General features: G+C 41.9%; 1 long non-coding RNA gene across 5 annotated transcripts in view; it reads left to right on the plus strand.

The window, feature by feature from the left end:
* The window catches only part of LOC133251748 (uncharacterized), a 142,106-nt gene that overhangs the window by 59,380 nt on the left and 60,633 nt on the right, over nucleotides 1-22,093 (plus strand). The window lies entirely within an intron of this gene.

Raw genomic sequence — 22,093 nt, forward strand, 5'->3', positions numbered from 1 at the left:
AGCTCTTCAGACTTTGAGCTGTTAATTGTCAAGAGCAAGAGAACTTCATTGTGAAGTTCAATTCCTTTGGACTTGAATGTTGGGGACTTAAGCTTGCAAGGAAATTTAATCTCTGATCTCTTCTCTCTGGGAATTTGATAATAGGCAGGAGTTTGTGTTCAATGTTGGTGCATCTCTATGTTGGCGTTTTATTAGTGGAGTATCTTCGTCTTGTCACTTAATCTCATTGCAGGATTTGTGATGTTCTGTCTGGGGTACTGTTGCTGGATGTAGCTCGGGAACCAAAACAGAGAAGAGAGTGCGTTTTATTTTCGTTCTTGAATGCAGAGGGGAACTGATTTATTTAATGCCCCTTTCTGGTCAATTTCAGGATATGCCGGAGTCAGGTCTAAACTGTCTGCGGATTGTCCTGGGATGAGACACAAAACCTCAGCGCTGGTCTGAGGAGAGAGATTCTGTGCAGGTGCGAGCAGGGCTCTGACCTGAGAGGTTGCTTTTCTCCCCGAAAGGGAAAGTCCCAGCCCCGTTTGGCCCCAGGCTTCATGATTAAGCTCAGTGGTCAAGAGAAGAAAAAGCTGGAGAAAGTCAGCAGCAGATACTTCTTCCTCGAGGAGGAAACCCAAATAGGGCTATTGATAGGCTTTCTCCTTTGCTTACTCCACCTCATGGCAGAGAAGGCAGAGTTTGCTGTGTGCTTTAGAGACAAGCCCTCTGTCTCATCCCGGATTTGCTTGTTTCCTCCCAGGGAGGTTTGTCTTCCCAGTCTCTCAACAGTTGCTCATGGCAAGGCTTTTAATTTTGACGAAGTCTAATTAAAATTTTTTTTCCTTTACGAGTCTTGTTTTTAGTGTATTGTCTATGGGCTGTTAGCCAAACTCTAGGTCATACATGTATTTCCTGTTTTCTTCTAAAAGTTTTATAATTTTATATCTATATTTAGATTTGTAACCTATTTTGCAGAGAAGGCGATGGCACCCCACTCCAGTACTCTGGCCTGGAAAATCCTGTGGACGGAGGAGCCTGGTGGGCTGCAGTCCATGGGGCCGCTAAGAGTCGGACACGACTGAAGCGACTTAGCAGCAGCAGCAACCTATTTTGAATTAGTTTTTGTATAAAATGAGATGTTCCCGTCGAAGTTTACAGGTTTTCAAGCACATTGATATGCAGTTGCTCCCATACCATTTATTGAAAAGACTATACTTAATCATTATTTTTTTGTATCTTTGTAAAAATTGTATTGCCATATTTGAGTAGAAATATTTCTGGGCTTTCTCTTCTATTCCATTGATTTGTGTACTGTCCCTTATCAATACGATACCGTCTTTGGTAAGTGGTTAGATTCACTTCCTCCAACTGTTTCCATTTTCAAAATTGTTTTAGTTATTCTATTTTCTTTGCCCTTTCATATAAATTTTAGAATCCATAAAATCCATAAAATTTTAGAATCCATTCATATCTATAAAACCTTATTCTAAGATTTTTATAGATATTCATTAAGTCTATAGATGAATTGGGGAATTTAAAGATTTCCACGTAGAGCTCCTATACATGTTTTTTTAGGTTTACAATATTAATATTTAATTTTTGTTACAACTGTTATTAGTATCACATTTACCTTTCCACTTGTACATGGCTAGTGTATATGATTGATTTTTATGTGCTTACCTGTTATCTTATGATTCTGTTAAGAGGTCTCTTATAGATTCCTCGGGCTTTTCTATTAATGCACAGCTTGCAGTCCTTGAGTAGGGGCGTTTTTATTTCTTCCTTTCCTCATTGTATCCTTATTTCTCTTTCATTTAGGCAGACTTTTTGAAAGGCTCGTGAGGCTCCGAGGCCTTCCAGGATGGCTGGGTCTTGGTGAGCTCTGTAGGTTGGAGCTCTGAACCTTTACGCCTTGAGGGTACCGGTGAGCTGTAAACAGTCCTGTCCTCGCGGGGCGGACGCTTGCTGTGACTCCTTCTAGTCTTTACTTTTTTCAGTTTCTTTGATTTGCTAGTGCCGCTACCACTGTGCCACAGGGAGAATTATTTTCTCCATGAAAAAGAACAGCATTTTCCTAAGCCTCAAATTGTGCCTACACTTCTGGATATATAGTGGGTGACACTCAATAGAAAATGTCCTAGCATACGGGAGGAGAGAAAAAATGTGGCCCAAACCCAAGAGTAGCAACATGCTGTACCCTAGGTGATGCACAGAAACACAGGCGATACACATGATAGAAAGATAGGGTGCAGACTAAAGGACTGTTCAATACGCTTAAGGAAATAGGAGTGGTGGGTTCTTTTCCTTTCAGTGAAGAGCCAGCAGTGAAATTGCTGGGCCATGCGGAGGGAGCTCTGTTTCTTAACTCTTTGAGGAACTTCCCTGCTGTTTTGCATAGTGGCTTCATCAACTTATAATCCCACCAACAGTGCATGAGGGGTCCTTTTCTCCACATCCTTGCCAATACTAGTAATTTGTTATCATTTTGCTAACAGCCTTTCTGAGAGCTGTGAGGTAATATTACTGTGGTTTTGATGAGCATTTCCCTAATACTTAGTGATACTGAGCATTTTTTCATGTGTCTATTGGCCATATGTGGAGAAGGCAATGGCACCCCACCCCAGCACTCTTGCCTGGAAAATCCCATGGACGGAGGAGCCTGGTAGGCTGCAGTCCATGGGGTCGAGAAGAGTCGGACACGACTGAGTGACTTCACTTTCACTTCTCACTTTCATGCATTGGAGAAGGAAATGGCAACCCACTCCAGTGTTCTTGCCTGGAGAATCCCAGGAACGGGGGAGCCTGGTGGGCTGCCGTCTATGGGATCGCACAGAGTCGGACACGACTGAAGCGACTTAGCAGCAGCAGCATTGGCCATATGAATGTATTCTTTGGAAAAATGTCTATTTAGATCCTCAGCCCATTTTTAAAAACAGATTGTTTGCTTTTCTGATGTTTAATCATATAAGTTCTTTGTATATTTTTTCAACCCACCATATATATTTTTGACATTAATTCCTTATTAGATATATCATTTGCAAATATCTTCTCCCATTAAGTAGGTGGCCTTTATGGTTTGTTGATAGTTTCCTTCACTGCGGAAAAGCTTTTTAGTTTGACAGAGTGCCATTTGCTTATTTTTGCTTTTGTTTGCCTTACCTGAGGAGACAGATTCAAAGAAATAACTGCTAAACCGATGTCATAGAAAATACAGCCTATGTTTTCTTCTACAAGCTTTATGGTTTCAGGTCTCATTTTCTTTTCCATTGTGCCTTTATTTTTGTGCATGGTGTGAGAAAGTGGTCTAAATGGATTACATTGCATGCAGTTGCCCAGTGTTTCCAACACCATTCGTTGAAAAGCTTGTCTTCTCCCCATTGTGTGTTCCTGCTTCATCTGTCATAGCCAAGTGGACCGTTTAAGTGTGGCTTCATTTCTGGACTCTGTTCCATCCCAGTGACGTTCCTGTCTGTTTTTGTGCCAGCACCATACTCCTTCGGCTTCCCAGGTGGGAAAGTGAAGAACCTTCCTGCCAGTGCAGGAGACACAAGAGACATGGGTTTGATCCCTGGGTCAGCAAGACCCCCTGGAGAAAGGCTTGGCAACCCACTCCACTATTCTTGCCTGAAGGATCCCATGGATAGAGGAGCCTGGTGAGCTACAGTCCATGGGGTCACAAAGAGCTGGACACGACTAAAGAGACTTAGCATGCACATACTTATCAGGGAATGTGATACCTGCGGCTTAATTCTTTTCACTCCAGATGCTTGTGGCTACTTGAGATATTTTGTGTTTTCATACAATCTTAGAATTAATTTTTCTAGTTCTGTGAAAAATACCATTGAGATTGCATTGAATCTGTAGATTACCTTGAATACTGTGGTCATTTTCACATTATGAATTTTTTTTATTGGAGGACAATTGCTTTACAATGTTGTGGTGGTCTCTGCTGTTGTTCAGTCTCCCAGTCACATCCGACTCTTTGTGGCCCCATGGACTGCATCATGTCAGAGTTCCCTGTCTTTCACTATTTCCTGAAGCTTACTCAGACTCATGTCCATTGAGTTGGTGATGCCATCCAACCATCTCATCCTCTGTCACCCCCTTCTCTGCTGAACATCAACGCAAATCAGTATAACTATATATATGTGTGTATATGTATATGTGTGTATATCTATCCCCCCTCCCTCATAAGCCTGCCTTCCACCCCATTTCTCTGGGTTGCACAGAGGGCCAGGCTGGGCTCCCCCTGTTATTTCACACATGACAGGGTGTTTATCTCAGTGCTACCTCTTCTCAGTTTGTCCTAGCTTCTCCTTCCCCTGCCGTATCCACAAGTTTATTCTCTGTATCTGTGTCTCCATTCCTTCTCTATAAATAGATTCACCAGTACTATTTTTCCACATTCCATATAGATACGATATTCGTTTTTCTGACTTACTTCACTCTGGATAAGAGGCTCTAGGTTCATCCACTTCACTGCTTCTAAGTCACTTCAGTCGTGTCCAACTCTGTGTGACCCCATAGACGGCAGCCCACCAGGCTCCCCGTTCCTGGGATTCTCCAGGCAAGAACACTCGGAGAAGGCAATGGCACCCCACTCCAGTACTCCTGCCTGGAAAATCCCATGGATGGAGGAGCCTGGTAGGCTGCAATCCATGGGGTCGCTGAGGGTCGGACGCGACTGAGTGACTTCACTTTCACTTTCGCCCACTTCACTACAACTGAGTAAAATTCGTTCCTTTTAATGGCTGTGTAATATTCTGCTGTATATATGTACCATGATTTCTTTATCCATTCATCTGTCTATGGACATCCAGGTTGCTTCCATGTCCTGACTCTTATAAGCAGTGCTGCAGTGCCTTCTTGAACTATGGTTTCTCAGGGCATGTACCCAGTAGTGGGATTGCTGAGTCGTATGGCAGTTTTAGTCCTAGTTTGTTAAAAAGTCTCCATACTGTTCTCCATAGCGGTTGTGCCAATTTACATTCCTACCAAAAGAGCAGAGCTGCTGCTGCTGCTGCTAAGTCACTTCAGTCGTGTCCAACTCTGTGCGACCCCATAGACGGCAGCCCACCAGGCTCCTCCATCCATGGGATTTGCCAGGCAAGAGTACTGGAGTGGGGTGCCGTTGCTGTCTCCAAAGAGCAGTAGGGCTCCCTTTTCTCCACCCCCTCTCCAGTATTTGTTATTTTCCCATCATCATGATGTATCTTTCTATTTGTGTCATCTTTAGCTTCCTTCACCAATGTCTTATGGTTCTTAGAGTACAAGCTCTTTAGTTAGACTAGGTATTTTATTCTTTTTGTTGTAATTTTAAATAGTATAGTTTTCTTCATTTCTTTTCTGACTATTCATTATTAGTATATAAAAATGTAAGATTTCTCTATATTAATTTTTTATCCTGAAACTTCACTGAATTCATTTATTCTAGTAGTTTCTGTGGTGCTGTTTTTAGGATTTCTGTGATAGCATCATGCCATCTGCAAACGGTGACAGCCTTACTTCTTCCTTTTCAATTTTGACTCTTTTATTCTTTTTTCTTGTCCTGTTGCTGTGACTAGCATACCCAATACAGTGCTGGGTAAATGTGCTAAGCGTAGGCATCCTTGCCTTGTTTCTTATCTTAGGGGAAGTGTTTCAGCTTTTCATTGCTGAGTATTAAGTTAGCTGTGGGTGTATCCTGTGTGACCTCTGTTATATTGAGATATGGTTCCTCTTTACCCACTAGTACTTAAGGGTCTATCCAATTAATATTGCTACATAAAGCAAAGAAATCAAGTCAGCTATCACTGAAAATAGATACAGAGCTAAAATACATCGCGAGGGTAACATATAATTCAAGAGAAGAAAGAAAGACGGTCGCTGTTGTACGGTTCCTGAATTGTGGAAACGAGGGAGAGTAGCAAAGAGCATTAGGCTTTGGTAAGGTTAGGAGGCATTTTTAATCTAGTGAAATCACTGATAGAAGAATAAAAGAGTGAACAACTATTGAGTTAGTAGAGAGAAAAATGGAACACTAAAAGATAATCAGCCAATCCAAAGTTAGGCAAGGAAGGACAAAGGAACAGAGGGTGGCCAAGAGAAACAGGAAAAACCTAATAAAATGTAGACTTATTATAAATGTATCTGTCATGATACTAAATGTAAATGAGCTACCTGATGCCACCAAGAAATAAAGACTGTGAGGCTAGATTACGAGATAGCGAGTACATACTGCCCTTGCAAGGGACACATAAAGGACAAGACACGGGACACGAAGCAACGAGGATGGAGGGGTGTGTCACACAAACGCCAACAAGAGAGCTGACCGCGCTAGAGTGATGCCAGACAGAGGCAAGGAACACTGTCAACCACAAGTCAGGGGCTTTCATAATGACATTATATTAATTTCATTAGTAAGGGGTAATAATTCTAAATGCATATGTTGCATAAAGCAAATGTGGACAAAACTAAAAGGAAAAATAGACAAATCACATTCACAGTGAGATATTTAAACACACTTTTTTTCTAATATATATTTAAGAAACAGCAGCAGCCTTCCCACCCCCACCAAAAACAACAACAAAAATCCCTCTGAGACAAAGCAAGGGAGGGAAGGGGGGAAAATACGTGCCAATTCAGTCTATGAAGCTAGTAAATCTTGGTATCAACGCCTGACAGGGATATTAAAAGAAAAATTATAGATCAATTTCACCCTTAGAAATGGATGTAAAGGTTTTAAAATGATGTGTTATCAAATCACATCAAGCAATACATAAAATGATGACATGCCATGACTGATTTGGCTTTAGATTAGGAAAACAAGGTTGATACAATATGTTGTTTCGTTGCTAAGTCATGTTTGACTCTTTTGTGACCCCATGAACTATAGTTGGCCAGGCGCCCCTGTCCATGGGATTTCCCAGGCAAGATTACTGGAGTGGGTTGCCATTTCCTTCTCCGGGGGATCTTCTTGACCCAGGGATGAATCCCACATCTCCTGCACTGGCAGATGGATTCTTTACCGCTAAGCCACCAGGGAAGTCCTTGGTATAATATAAGAAACCCAATCAATGTAATTAATTACAGTAACAGGATAAAAAGAGAGATCATATATAATCTAAAGAGATAGAGGAAACACTTACGAAAAAGAGTTTATACACTTATGGGGAAATGTGGGAAACAATCACCACAAAATAACTCCCTTAACTCTGATTTAAAAAAAATTTTTTAAGCATCTGTTTAATGTTATTGATCTTGAGGTCAGTTTCAAAACAAGGAAGTACAGTAGAACTCTATTCAATATCATTTTGAAGATTAAAATCAGTAAATTAAGACATGGGTGCATAAATAAAAGATGGGGTTGAAAAAAATTTATCATTTATAGATAATTGATGCATTTCTACATAAAATTTAAAATCCACTTGTAAAGTTCCAGAAAATACTTGTTGGGAGTTTGATTATAAATGCATAAATTCTTAAAATCAGCTTGGAAAAAAATCATCAGCTTTACAATACTGAGAACTTCAATCTATAAAACATTTTCTCTCTCCATTTCTTTAGAAAACATTTTATTAGTATACTGTTAATTCTTGCTTGTATATTTTGGAGACATAATTTTAGATAAATAGTTCCCTGGTGAGTTGAATGTATTATTTTGAAATCTTTATCTGTATGCCTAATAATGCTTACCCTTAATAGTCTAATTTCTCTGATATAAATCTAGCTATATCAGTTTTCCTTCAATTAGTATTTATAGGGTCTTATTTTTTTCTTTCCAATTTTCTGTATGTTTTAGATATCTCTTGTAATAGCATGGGGTTATAATTTTCTTTATGTAATCTGGTCATATTTTTCTTATAATTTGAAAATTATAGTTTGAAGCACTTAGTCCATTTATATGTAATATAATTGCTATTTATATTGAAATCTACCATTTTTCAAAGAACAGCAAGGAAAGGTAAGAAAACCTTCCTAAGTGAACAATGCAAAGAAATAGAGGAAAACAACAGAATAGGAAAGACTAGAGATCTTGTCAAGAAAATTAGAGATACCAAGGGAACATTTCATGCAAAGATGAGCACAATAAAGGACAGAAACGGTATGGACTTAACAGAAGCAGAAGATATTAAGAAGAGGTGGCAAGAATACACAGAAGAACTGTAAAAAAAGATCTAATGACCCAGATAACCACAATGGTGTGATGACTCACCTAGAGCCAGACATCCTAGAGCGTGAAGATGAGTGGACCTTGGAAGCATCACTATGAACAACGCCAGTGGAGGTGACGGAATTTCAGTTGAGCTAGTTCAAATTCTAAAAGATGATGCTGTGAAAGTGCTGCACTCAATATGCCCTCAAATTTGGAAATCTCAGCAGCGGCCACAGGACTGGAAAAGGTCAGTTTTCATTGAAACCCCAAAGAAAGGCAATGCCAAAGAATGATCAAACTACGGCACAATTGCACTCATCTCACATGCTAGCAAAGTAATGCTCAAAATTCTCCAAGCCAGGCTTCAACAGTATGTGAACTGAGAACTTTCAGGTGTTCAATTTGGATTTAGAAAAGGCAGAGGAACCAGAGATCAAATTGCCAACATACATTAGATCACAGAGAAAGCAAGAGAGTTCCAGAAAAATATCTACTTCTGTTTCATTGACTACACTAAAGCCTTTGACTGTGTGGATCAAAAAAAACTAGAAAATTCTTAAAGAGATGGGAATACCAGACCACCTGAACTGCCTCCTGAGAAATCTGTATGCAGGTCAGGAAGCAATAGTTGGAACCAGACATGGAATAACAGAGGGTTCAAAATTGGGAAAGGAGTATGCCAAGGCTGTATATTGTCACCCTGCTTATTTAACTTATATGCAGAGTACATCATGAGAAACACTGGGCTGGATGAAGCACAAGCTGGAATCAAGATTGCCGGGAGAAATATCAATAACCTCAGATATGTAGATGATGCCACACTTATGGCAGAAAGCGAAGAGGAATTAAAGAGCCTCTTGATGAAAGTGAAAGAGGAGAGTGAAAAAGCTGGCTTAAAACTCAACAGTCAACAAACTAAGATTATGGCATCCAGTCCTATGATTTCATGGCAAACATATGGGGAACCAATGGAACACTGATAGACTTTCTTTTCTCCAAAATCACTGCAGTTGGTGACTGAAGCCATGAAACTAAAAGATGCTTGCTCCTTGGAAGTTATTGCAAACCTAGCCAGCATAGTAAAAAGCAGAGACATTACTTTACTGACAAAAGTCCTCATAGCCAAAGCTATGTTTTTTCCAGTAGTCATGTATGGATGTGAGAGCTGGACCATAAAGAAGGCTGAGCACCAAAGAATTGATGCTTTTGAACTGTGGTGTTGGAGAAGACTCTTAAGAGTCCCTTGGAGAGCAAGGAGATCCAACCAGTCCATCCTAAAGGAAATCAGCCCTGAATATTCACCAGAAGGACTGATGCTGAAGCTACAATATTTTGGCCACCTGATGCTAAGAGCCAACTAATTAGAAAAGATCCTGATGCTGGGAAAGATTGAAGGTGGGAGGAGAAGGGGACAACAGAGGATGAGATGGCTGGATGGCATCACTGACTCAATGGACATGAGTTTGAGTAAACTCCAGGAGTTGGTGATGGACAGGGAGGCCTGGCATGCTGCGGTTCATGGGGTCACAAAGAGTCAGACATGACTGAGCGACTGAGCAACAATGACGACCACTTCTCAAGTGCCTTCACTTCACCTGTTTGTCCTGTGTCCCTATTTCTTTCTTCTTTCCTACAGCTTTATTGAGATATAATTAACATATAACATTATATAAGTTTAAGGTGGACGACATTGTGATTTGATGTATTTAACTATTGAGAACTGATTACCACAGAATAGTTAGCATAACCATTGCAAACCATGTATCTGACGAGGGGTTAATACCCAAAATACACAAGGAGCTTATGTAGCTTCATATCAAAAAAAACCCAAATGGTCTGATTAAAAAGAGGGCCAAGGACCTGAGTGGACATTTTTCCAAAGAAGACACACACGTGGCTGACATTACATGAAAAGGTGTTCAGCATCACTAATCATCAGAGAAAGGTCCGTCCAGCCCACAGTGCGCTATCTGCTCATGTCTGTTCAATGGCTGCTCTTAAACAGATGAGAGATCACAAATATTGATGAGGATGGGGAGAAAAGGGAACTCTTGTGCATTGATGGTGGGAATGTAAATTGGTGCAAGCACTGTGGAAAAGAATATGGGGTTTCCTGCAAAAATTAAAAAATAAAACTACCATATTACCCTGTACTGGGTAATAAATACCACTCTGGGTATTTATCTGAAGAAAGGGGAAACCCAAAAGATACATGCACCCCCTGTGTTCACTACAGCATTACTCAGAATAGCCAAGATATAGATACAACCTGTGTCCTCTGATGGACGACTGGATAAAGAAGATGTGGGGGGTGTGTGTGTATAAAATGGAATACTATTCAGTTATAAAACAGAAGGAAACCTCACCATTGGTGACAGCATGGATAGCCATTGAGGGTATTACACTAAGTGAAACACGTCAGGCAGAGAAAGACAAATATGATTTACTGAACCAAAAACTACACCCAAAAATGAACTTATGGAAAATGATAAACAAACTGGTGGTTACCAGAAGTATGGGGTGGAGGATGAGGAGAGCTCGTGACACGCGTGAGGGTGATCAGAGGTACCGACAGCCAGTTAAAATGTGAGCGAGTCCTGCGGCATCAGACGCGGCATGGTGGTGACAGCTAACGACACGGTATCGCGCATTTGAAAGTTGCGAAGAGCGTACATCTTAAAAGTTCTCATCACAAGAAGTAAATTTTTGTATAATTCTGAATGGTGACGAATGTTAGCTAGATTTATTGTGGTGATGATCTCGCAGTGTACACAAATATTGAAGCGTGTTGTACACCTGAAACCAATACAATATTACATGTCAATTAACTCTCAATTGAAAAAAAAAAAAAAAGGAGGGATTAGGACTTAGACTTCCCCGGAGGGAAGACTGTGTGAAGGAAAAACCGTGGGAGGAGATGGTCATCTGCAGGCCAAGGAGAGCAGCCTCAGGAGGAACCATTACTGCAGACGCCTTGATCTTAGACTTGTATCCGACAGAACTGTGACAAAATTAATGTCTTTTGTTTAAGCCAAAAAAAGGAAAAAGAATTACTGTGTTTTCCTTAAGGTAGCTATCAAGCTACTCAAAGAATTTAAAGCTATGCCACAACTCACATAGTATTAGTGTTAATTGCCAGCCACCTAACCAGAAAAAAAAAAAAAATAGCCCTTAATGTTAGTGCAATTAACATTCTGATCCAGGAGTAGTAAGCTGGCTGAGAGACTGAGAGCAATAAATTCAGTGCAGGGACATTTCCTGAATATAAAATGACCCTTAGTATTGACCCTGAGAGGAAATCAAGTTGAAAATTGATTGGGGAAAAATCAGATGGGATAGTTATAACATATTCATGATTTTATCGTTCAGAAGAAATTAGAGGCCGTTTCTCTCATCACTGTATCTCTAAAACGACAGACCCCCCGAAATAGTCTCGGGCTAAGCAGAGGAGTGCCCAAGTAGGATGCATGGCTCATCGCATGTCAACATCAGTTTTCTGGGCTTTTTGCACCTCATCCCCAGTCTTCATCGATGGAAAACTGTCTGCAGAACCTTGGCACAAAAATTACCCTGTGGATTCCAGGAGGGTGTATAGCTTTTTGCAGCAGTTTGGGATTCCTACTGAAATCGCCTTACTAACCTGACCTTTAAAGTCCTTGGGCGAGTGGATGAGAGGATGGAGGTCAAAGAAAGGAGATGATGGAGGGACGCTCACCCATTGCTTCACAGCGGCGTGTAAGAATACGCAAGATCTGTCACAAAGCTGCATTCTAAAAGAAGCTTCGATTCCTTATTAGAAACTGATCAACCAGGTTCCAGAGCGCTAAGGGAACGCATGTGTTCTGAAATCGGCAGATGGGTGGAAATCTTCTAGAGGTAGAAGCCAGAGAGTGTCATATTTGTCTTTGTATCACTTATGCGTGAGCCACGGGAAGCACTCAGAGTTGGTGGAAAGGAAACCTATGGGGGAGGGGCCCATTTTTGGTAAGGTTGCCTAAAAATTCCTCACACTAATTAAATAAAGAGAATTTAAAATAAAGATCAGGTTGGAGGTATGGTAAAATCTTTGTCCTCTGGGCTTGTATGTCTGGAAATGCATCTTTTCTGAGCAAAGGGCAGAGGTGCATCAGTTAATATATGTTTAACTGGAAATGTCAAAGTATCTTGGAGGAAAAAATGTAGATAATTTGTAGTCTTAAGAGTCTGGTTATTCTTTTGTGCTAACATTATTTATAATGTAAGTGAGAGACATCACCAAGACTGGCCTGAAAAGTGATAGGTTCAAAAGGATGTTTATAATTTGTATTGTGTGTTGATATGCCAACTATTGTCCAAATTTTCAACCAATATAAAATATCTTTAAAGTTTTCAGTTGTTAGATTTGTTGGAAATGAAACTGAAGCTGGCAACATAGTAATATTATGCTATTTTTATGAGTTCTACCCAAAAGATTGGTACATATGTAGCTACGCATGTTATTCTGGAAAGCTGAAATCATAGTTAATGGGCTGTATTATTACTTGACATTATTGAACTCAGTGAGTAAATTTTTAATTAATGAAGCTGATAAAGTTACAGAAAAATGTTATGGACTCCTTTTTTTTTTTTAGGTCTTAAAAAAATGCTTCCTTGAGTCCACATTCTACTTAAATGGACTCCCTACTTCATGGAAATGAGATAAAAAACATTTAAAATCTGCTTGGGCATTTAAGATATCAATGGTTCGTGAATAAGAAAAAATAAATCACAAGCGGACACTAAAAGTATGTCTCTGGTTCTAACTTTTTTAAAGGAAATTTTATTTACACACCCTAGAATCACGTAATGGACTCACGCAATTCACATGCTTGTCTTACGTCTTTCCAAGTGGGTTTCACTGCCGGATGCAGGCCCAGGGGCCGCCGTGGCCCACCTGCACCTCTGTGCCTCCTGCCGGGGGCCGCGGAGGAGGGAGCGATGCCCGCCACGCCGGGGTCAACGAGGGCAGCTCCGTCCTGCACGGCGAGGCGTCAGGGGCAGAGGGAGGCAGAGGACGGTTACGTGGGCCGCGCTTGCCGATGCCGTCTCCATGGTGGTGCGTAAGGCCCAACATAGCGGAAGTAATTAAAGGGTAATTTAATACGAACCTTGTGAATAAATGAAGACTAAGGATGGAGGTGTGTCGAGCTGACTTTAGACTTGCAGCTGTGAAAGCAAGATGTGGTCTCCATGGAATCTGAGGTTTCACTACAGTAGAAGTGAGACATATCCTGATTCCAGCTGTTGATCTGAGTTTGCTAAAGGGCAGGATTTATGCGTGCAGGGAAGTTAGCAAGCCGCACTCCCGAGGATCTGTCCTTCAGCCTCTTGGGGGTGGCAGCTTAGATGCCAAGTTATCTTGCAAGACCACAGACTGCAGTCCACCAGGCTCCTCTATTCATGGGATTTTATGACTCTGAAAAAAAGAAGAAAACAAACCACAGAAAAGGTGGTGAGGTCTGGGATGGGGACAAGGATGTTAGCAAGAGTAAGGCAATATTGGTAAGAGTAAGTAAGTTCCAATCTTGCCTTTCTTAAGTGTACTTTTAATTTATTTTTAATTTTTGTTGATATATGGTTGACTTATAATGTTGTATTAGTTTTAAGTATACCTTTTAAATTCAGGTATTTTAGCACCATATAGTAACATTAAGAAAAGTGTACATGTCTTAAGCATATAGTTTCATGAATGTTCACAATTCACCTGATGCAAAGAGCCAACTCATTGGAAAATACCCTGATGCTGGGAAAGATTGAGGTCAGGAGGAGAAGGGGATTACAGAGGATGATGGTTGGATGGCATCATCAGCTGAATAGACATGAGAGTGGGCAAACTCTGGAGATGGTGAAGGACAGGGAAGCCTGGAGTCCACGAGGTCACAAAGAGTTGGACATGACTGAGCGGCTGAGCAACAAAAACAACATATTCACAAACTGAACAAACCCATGTGAAAAGACCTCTCTCTTAACAGAGTGTTACAGGCATACCAGGAAATCCTTTTAATCCCCTTTCTAGTCAATGTTTATCCCTCTCCATGGAGGCAACCACTATCTTCATGATCTCTAACATCATGAAATGGTTTTGCTGTACTTATTATGTGTTACAAGAACGAAATCAGGCAACATGCATGCTTTTGTTCCTGCCTTTATTACTTTTGCTGTTTATGTTCATGGGATCCACCCATGTTACTGCACGCTGGAGTTGTTCCTTCTTCTTTCTATATGGCAATCTGCTACTTTATATGACATTTTCTATATATCCATTCTCTTTGGATTGTTTCCTGTAGCTTTTGACAATTACAAATGGTGTTGCTATGAACATTATCGTGAAGGCCTTTTGGGGAGCCTAAGTGCACATTTCTCTAGAGTTGACGGCGAGGAGTGAGACCTTTGGACCATAGGCTGTGCTTGTTATAATGATGATACTGTCAGCCGTCTCTCCAGGACGTTGTTTAGCTCCCTAGTGTTTGAAAGGGAATCTTCTGCAGCTTATGGCAGAGAAAATGGAGACCCAAAGAAAGGCTGTGCATGAAGGCTTGTCTCGGGGTCAGAAACGCAGGTGTTAAAGCCAGTTATCACCGAGTTGTGCTGTGCGGGGAAGGGCTCCACCGAAGGCACCAGGGAACTCTAACTGAAGAGAAGACAGGAGGAAGCCGCCTCCCGGGTCCTGTATCCGTGATAAGGACACAGGCTGCAGAGGAGCGCGCCTGCGGGCAGTGTCTTGGCCTAATTAGCTGTGCGGTGTGTCAACTGACTCCGGCGCCCGCACAGACTGCGGCCCACGCCTCGGCGAGGGGCCTCGGAGAGCTGCTTTCCTGACTCAGCCGCAGGGCCGGGGGCAGCTCGCTAACCAGCGCGGTGAGCACGCCGTGCGCGTTCACAGCGAGGGTGCAGACTGAATCCACCCCCTCCCGGAGAAAGAAGCAGCTTTCTCTCCACCTCCGTCTAAGACTTCAGCCCTCGTATCCTTCCCACCACGTAGGCTGCGAAGACATACCCATTCCCTTTTAGGTAAACCACCCACTTGGGAATGGTCTGGTTAGTCAATAGCCTGATAAAGAATTTATAGAGGTCTTCAGAAGTGTATTTCTTAAAATGTGGTTACTGAATCTCATCCTCGTTGTGGTATGAAAATCTTTTAATGAATTTTGAACCCAGTAAACAGTAAGGGAAGGAGAAAATTCACTGTATCCTTTTATCTGGTATTTTCCTCCCTACAGTGTTTTGTTGACTTCAGGGAGAGTAGACTGAGCCTGAGATAGTTCAGTAAGGAGGGGTCTATGCTGTCTTCAAGTTAAGGGAGGATGCGCTCTTCCTGGAGGGTCACAGCTGAGCATACACAGTGTTCCTGCAGGCTCGCTGCCTCACTGCTCTGACCTCGGCAGAGGGGCAAAGGGCAGTGCACGCCCTGTCTAGCAAGCGTTTCCTGCAACAGGATTCACAGGAGAAAACATTTCCCTCATCACTAGGAACGTTGGGGTGCAAATGTCATTTTGGTTAGTATTGCGTCAGACTGAGTACTTCTCTACTGAAAAAGCGACATGTAAGGAATGAAGGAGATGATCGGAGATGCAGATTTGAGCAGCCCAGCTATGGTTAACGTAAAGGCTTTGGCAACAGGAAGCTCTGGGTTTTAATTCATGTTAATCCTGACTCTCCATTACTAGTCAAGTAACTTGACTGAATCGTTGAGTAGCTGTAATAATTTGTTTACTAGCTGAGTAACTATGTAAGGCCATTTGCTGCCTCTGAGTTTCCTTTCTGTGGCTGAGAGAATTCAGTGATCCTGCGCATCAGGTCACACTAAATGGTACACCCAGATGGGGGTCGTGGGTCGCCGTGCACACTTGTGGGGGTGCAGTGCCTGAGGAGAATGTAAAAGTAATAATGCCTACTAAAGGCAGGATTATAGTCTAATATCACCGTGCATACATTCTAGGCCATTTCAGTAGTGAAGGACTCCATCCTGCCAGGTACCCCACTGCCAGGTCCACCCTGGTGTACCACTGAGTAGTTAGACAATGTCAGCCTCTTACAAACGATATTAACATGTGTATATATTTTCCTGATGGTCCAAGAAAGATCAGATGATAAGACAGTCTCAGCCCTAGCTTTCCATTGATCTGTATGGATGCACAGAAGTCAGGTTACAGAAGACCTCATTTCTTTTCATGTGAAGATACAGACCCCAACAGCAGGCTAGTTCCTGAGCTTTGGTACATTCACAAACTCCACAGAATAATTTCATGGCCAAAATAAATTCAATTTAAAATGATCTCTTGACAGAAACAATCGGATGTCAGTATTTACAATATTCTAAATCTTTATTCTAAAGGAATAACATTGTTCATCCTCAATATTCTACTGAGGACAGATGGATTTTTATACCTCTCAGAAAAATAAGTCCATTAGCTCAAAAAAGTATTCACTATTAAACAGTTAAAATAAGCATTTGCTGAAGATAACTTTTGTCTTCCTTTTTGGATGTGATTCAAAGGCATAATTAGCCCTGAGAGGAACTAATGTGGTTATCAGTCAGAAGAGTTCGCACATTAATCTTTTATTAGATGGAATACCCTTTCTAGCCTTGCTTTCGCCCTGCAGACAGAATGTGTTTAAATAGACCCTAATGCCCAACTTTCCTTCTTTTCATTTTCATGGATCTGGATCATGACTTGATGTCCATAGTTTTCCTTTTCTTGAGGAGAAAGTTTAACCTTTATTGTCTGATTAATTGGCAATTCCTTTCCCCTACACAAATGCTATAGCACAGCTGAAGCACCCACTTAGCCGATGCCTCTCCCCCTTCAGCTGCGTGTGCAGTGAACTGTGGAGAGAGTAAAAATCCGAGTACTCAACCAGATCAAAATCAGAAGTAACCTACGCTTCTTTTTGCTGTAGTGCTCGTCTCCTGCAGACCCCGAAGCAGTGGTGTCACCCCTGCCGAGCGCTGATGTGGCCTGACGCTTTCTAGACCGCAGTCACTGGCTCGTGGCTTCCTTGAAGACAGGTGTTAGACTGCATTTTTCTTCTAATAGTCAAATAAAAATGCTTTACAATCTCCAGTGGACACTTGATTGTGAGAAATGAGAATTTCCACATAGCAATTTTGATAATTTATATTCATGTTGTGAAAGTTGCTCAGTCATGTCCAACTCTTTGCGACCCCATGGACTATACAGCCCGTGGAGTTCTCCGGGCCAGAATACTGGAGTGGGGAGCCTTTCCTTTCTCCAGGGGATCTTCCCAACCCTAGGATCGAACTCAAGTCTCCCAACATTGTAGGCAGATTCTTTACCAGCTCAGCCACCAGGAAGCCCAAGAATACTGGAGTAGGTAGCCTATGCCTTCTCCAGGGGATCTTCCTGACCCAGGAATTGAACTGGGATCTCCTGCCCTGTAGGCAGATTCTTTACCAACTGAGCTATCAGGGAAGCCCATATTCATGTTATCAGAGATAATTTTAACTTTTCAACACTTAGCCTTTGTGCCACTGAGACAAAATTTTCTGCTTGTCTGGCCTACTCACCTTTAAAGAAAGAAAAATCCCCAAATTTGGTGGTAACCTCGTCTTCAGTGTTAATTTTAGTGATGTCAGTGGGTTCTCAGATGCAGGCGTTAGGGGCTGCGGACCCTCCTTCCTGCCCCATCAGCCAGCTAAATGCCTATTTCAGACTCTGAGTTTAAGCCGTAACGCTGGAGGCGTGAGAATCTGAACTGGCTTTCCTGTTGTCAGCTCGTCTCACACATTTATTTCAGAGTGAAAATGTGTCACTACTTTCCTATTTAATTCAACTTTTGATATCATTCTCTTCCTAGAGTAGAGATTCATTTTCATCTTTGGAATATTCTGACATAGAATAAAACATTTTGAATCGAGAATTTTTACTTGTACCTCTCAAATATTATTAAATGGTACAAAGTGCTTTGAAAGTGCACAACCAGACCACACATTATCAATATATTTGAAACAAAACCTGAGATTTCCACACGACGTCTCCCCCTAAAGCTTCCTTACACACCTGGGAAGCAATGAGAGCAAAGAGGAAGAGCCTTAATGCTTGTGTTCCTAGAGATGCAGCGGTGCGGATAGAGGGAGAATGTGGTTAGGTGTGGTTCTGACGGTCTGTTCCGACGGTCCCGTGCCCTGCATCCAGGGTGCTGAGAAGATAGGACAGAAGAGTCTATTCTTAGCTGTTCCCTGTAACATTCATAAGGAGGCAAGTTGAATGCTTATTGTATCAAGCCGGAAGAAGGAAAACAGGCATGGGGGATCATACAGAGAAGTGTTTGGGGTTCAGACTTGGCAGTGGTAAGCGTCACTTCTCTTTCTATGTCACTGGCTAGAAGGGCCTTAGTGACTAAACCTAATTGCAAGGGAGGCTGTCAGTCTACTCCAGTTGTGAAGGCAGGGAGAAGAAAAAGCTAGATTTTCAAACTAGCTGTTCTCCACTATGGAACCTGAGGTGACTTTGAAAAGTTTCTGTTAGCCTTCATGAGGACCAGAAATTGTGGAAGGAAAAAGTAGAAGCTGGTAGAAAGTAAGAGAGCCAGAGAATGGTGGCTCTGGGGCCAGAGAGCTCGGAGCAGAGGCAGAGAGAAGCTGTGGGTTCAGGGTCCAGAGGACCTTGTCTTGCTGATTAGATATGGGATTATAAGAAAATAGAACACTTGAAGATGACTGAGTTTTGACATCAGCAGGTCATTAAAGGGTAGTGCCAGTTTTTGAGATGAGAGAGACACAGGTCTAGGCAGAGATTTGTGTTTTTGGTATGAGAAATCAAGAATCCCTTCTGAATTTCCTACCAAATATTTAAATACTAAGAAGAGGGGTGTAAAAATGGGCCTGAAAGTAAAAGAAGAAGTAAATGATGGTGATATCCATGTGGAGGTCATCAGTATATATAGTGAAGTTGGATCAGATTATTCAGGTAGGAAATAACCATTTTAAGATTAAGGGTTAGGGCACTGTGACATTACGAGAAAGAGGAGTCATCACATATAATCAGTGAATAGGGAAATGTCCATATAAATCTGATATTTTTGAAGCTGATTGAAGAACATTTTTCAAGAAAGAAAATATGTTCACTTTGTTAAATATCATTGTATTGAACTGATGCCTTCAAACTGTGTTGCTGGGAAAAGCCTCTTGAGCATCCCTTGGACTGCAAGGAGATCAAATCACTCAATCCTAAAGGAGATCAACCCTGAATATTCATTGGAAGAACTGATACTGAAGCTCCAATACTTTGGCCAGCTGATGCAAAGAGCTGACTCATTGGAAAAGACCCTGATGCTGGGAAAGATTGAAGGCAAAAGGAGAAAAGGGTGGCAGAGGATGAGATGTTGGATAGCATCACTGATTCAGTGGACATGAGTTTGAGCAAACTCTGAGAGATAGTGAGATAGAGAAGACAGCGAAGGACAGGGAGAATAGGGAAAATATCCTCCCAGGAAGGATAGGGAGATAGTGAAGGACAGGGAAGCCTGGTGTGCTGCAGTCCATGGGGTCACAGAGAGTCAGACCTGACTTAGCAGCTGAAAAACAATGGTACTGACGGAGCAGAAAAATCAAGGCAGAAGCATCACTGGATTTGTCAAGATGCAGTTATTCTGACTACAACTAAAGAAACTTCAGTGCAGGGGTGGGGTCAAAATGTATTAATAAAATAAAATTTCTAGTGGATCATTTTCATGGAGACACCTCCTCACAAACAGCTTTCCTTGGAACCCGAGAAGGTTAAGTTTTTGATAGGTTGCAGATGGTGGATTTTCAGCAAGTCACACTAGTAAGAAACCGCGGCGGCTTCTCTTTCATCCCGTGAGCTGTGGATGTGTCCTCTCCCGAGGTCTGGATCTCAGCCCAAGGGCAACTGCTTCCTTGGGTGTTCATCCTCAGCCTGAAGTCTGTCTCTCATTTGTGCTCTTCCTCTGTCCTTTGGAGTCCTTATGCTTTTTATTAGTCATTCCTTCCTTACTCCAGTACCCTGCGATGGTCCATTCTTTTTTTGAAACATTTCCCATTCAAATTATTATGTAATTCCTGTCTCCTGATTGGACACTAACTGAGAGAATTCTCTCCAATTTACAAATGAAACCCATGTCAGGAAGCAGGATTAATTTGTGCAGGATCAGACAGCTAGCAGGCAACTGGGATCTGGATATAAGCAGTGCGAATTCAGAGTCTATGCATATAACCACCTGCAAACTGCCTTCCACAGGAGAATATAATGAATATATTGTGTTCTATGAAGTAACCAATTGAGCAATATGAAGCACTGTTTTAATCTGTTCTTAAGTTGGGGTGGAGATGGTAAAGAATTTGCCTACAATGCAGGAGACACAGGTTTGATCCCTGGGTTGGGAAGATCCCCTGGTAAAGGGAATGGTAATCCACTCCAATATTCTTGCCTGGAGAATTCCCTGGACAGAGGAGCCTGGAGGGCTACAGTCCATGGAGTTGCAAAGAGTTGGATATTACCTGGTGACTAATGCTTTCACTTTTCAACTTGGGGTTGACATCTAAGCCATTATGTATATATGTTAGAATTCTATGATTCCATAGCTTTTCATCACATATATTCTGAATTGCTTACTTGCTATGATTCTTTATCTTTTCAGTGGAAAGGTATTATTAAGTCATTTAAAATCTTGACTTAGATATCAAGCCCCCTAATCATGTTAATTTCTCTGCCTAAGTCATCTCTGGTTTTATTATGTAAATAAGTACTTTGTGGAAAATTTTTCTGTGCATGTATTATTTTCCACATATATATTGCATTGGAGAAGGAAATGGCAACCCACTCCAGTGTTCTTGCCTGGAGAATCCCAGGGACAGGGAAGCCTGGTTGGCTGCCGTCTATGGGGTCGCACAGAGTCGGACATGACTGAAGCGACTTAGCAGCAGCAGCAGGAGTAGCCTATTATGTAGGAGAAGGCAATGACGCCCCACTCCAGTACTCTTGCCTGGAAAATCCCATGGATGGAGGAGCCTGGTAGGCTGCAGTCCATGGGGTCACCAAGAGTCGGACATGACTGAGCGACTTCACTTTCACTTTTCACTTTCATACATTGGAGAAGGAAATGGCAACCCACTCCAGTGTTCTTGCCTGGAGAATCCCAGGGACGGGGGAGCCTGGTGGGCTGCCGTCTCTGGGGTTGCACAGAGTCGGACATGACTGAAGTGACTTAGCAGCAGCAGCAGCAGCATACCTACTCAGGAAAATTACAGGGTTGTTTTTTTTCAATTAAATCAAAATAACTTACTAGCTTGAAAAGAAATGACTGAATTCCGAACTCGACCGCAGAAGAGAATGAATGAGTTGGCAGAGCTCCCACCTGAGGGCCACGGGGACCCTGTATCTTCTAGTGTGTAAACTGCCTCTGCCTTTCCTCATTGTTGCCGTCATTATACCCCCAACGTGGCAGCTGCAGATTCTGAAAAGGGTTTCATTTGTTAAAACGAATCCCCTGTCCATTCCAAGAAGCAGGTACGTATTTTGTTCTTCCTCTCAGAGAAGGAGGATGGGAGTCAAAGCAGGAGTGCGCTTGAAGACTTTAAGGGCCCTATGAAGTGGACTTCCAGATGTTCAAGCTGGATTTAGAAAAGGCAGAGGAACCAGAGATCAAATTGCCAACATCTGCTGGATCATTGAAAAAGCAAGAGAGTAAAACATCCAGAAACACATGTACTTCTGCCTTATTGACCATGCCAAAGCCTTTGACTGTGTGGATCACATCAAACTCTGGAAAATTCTGAAAGAGATGGGAATACCACACCACCTGAACTGCCTCCTGAGAAATCTGTATGCAGGTCAGGAAGCAGCAGTTAGAACTGGACATGGAACAACAGACTGGTTCCAGATAGGAAAAGGAATATGTCAAGGCTGTAAATTGTCACCCTGCTTATTTAACTTATATGCAGAGTACATCATGAGAAATGCTGGGCTGTTTGAA

Source organism: Bos javanicus, chromosome 7 (genome assembly GCF_032452875.1).
Source record: "Bos javanicus breed banteng chromosome 7, ARS-OSU_banteng_1.0, whole genome shotgun sequence".
NCBI classification, from domain to species: Eukaryota; Metazoa; Chordata; class Mammalia; order Artiodactyla; family Bovidae; genus Bos; species Bos javanicus.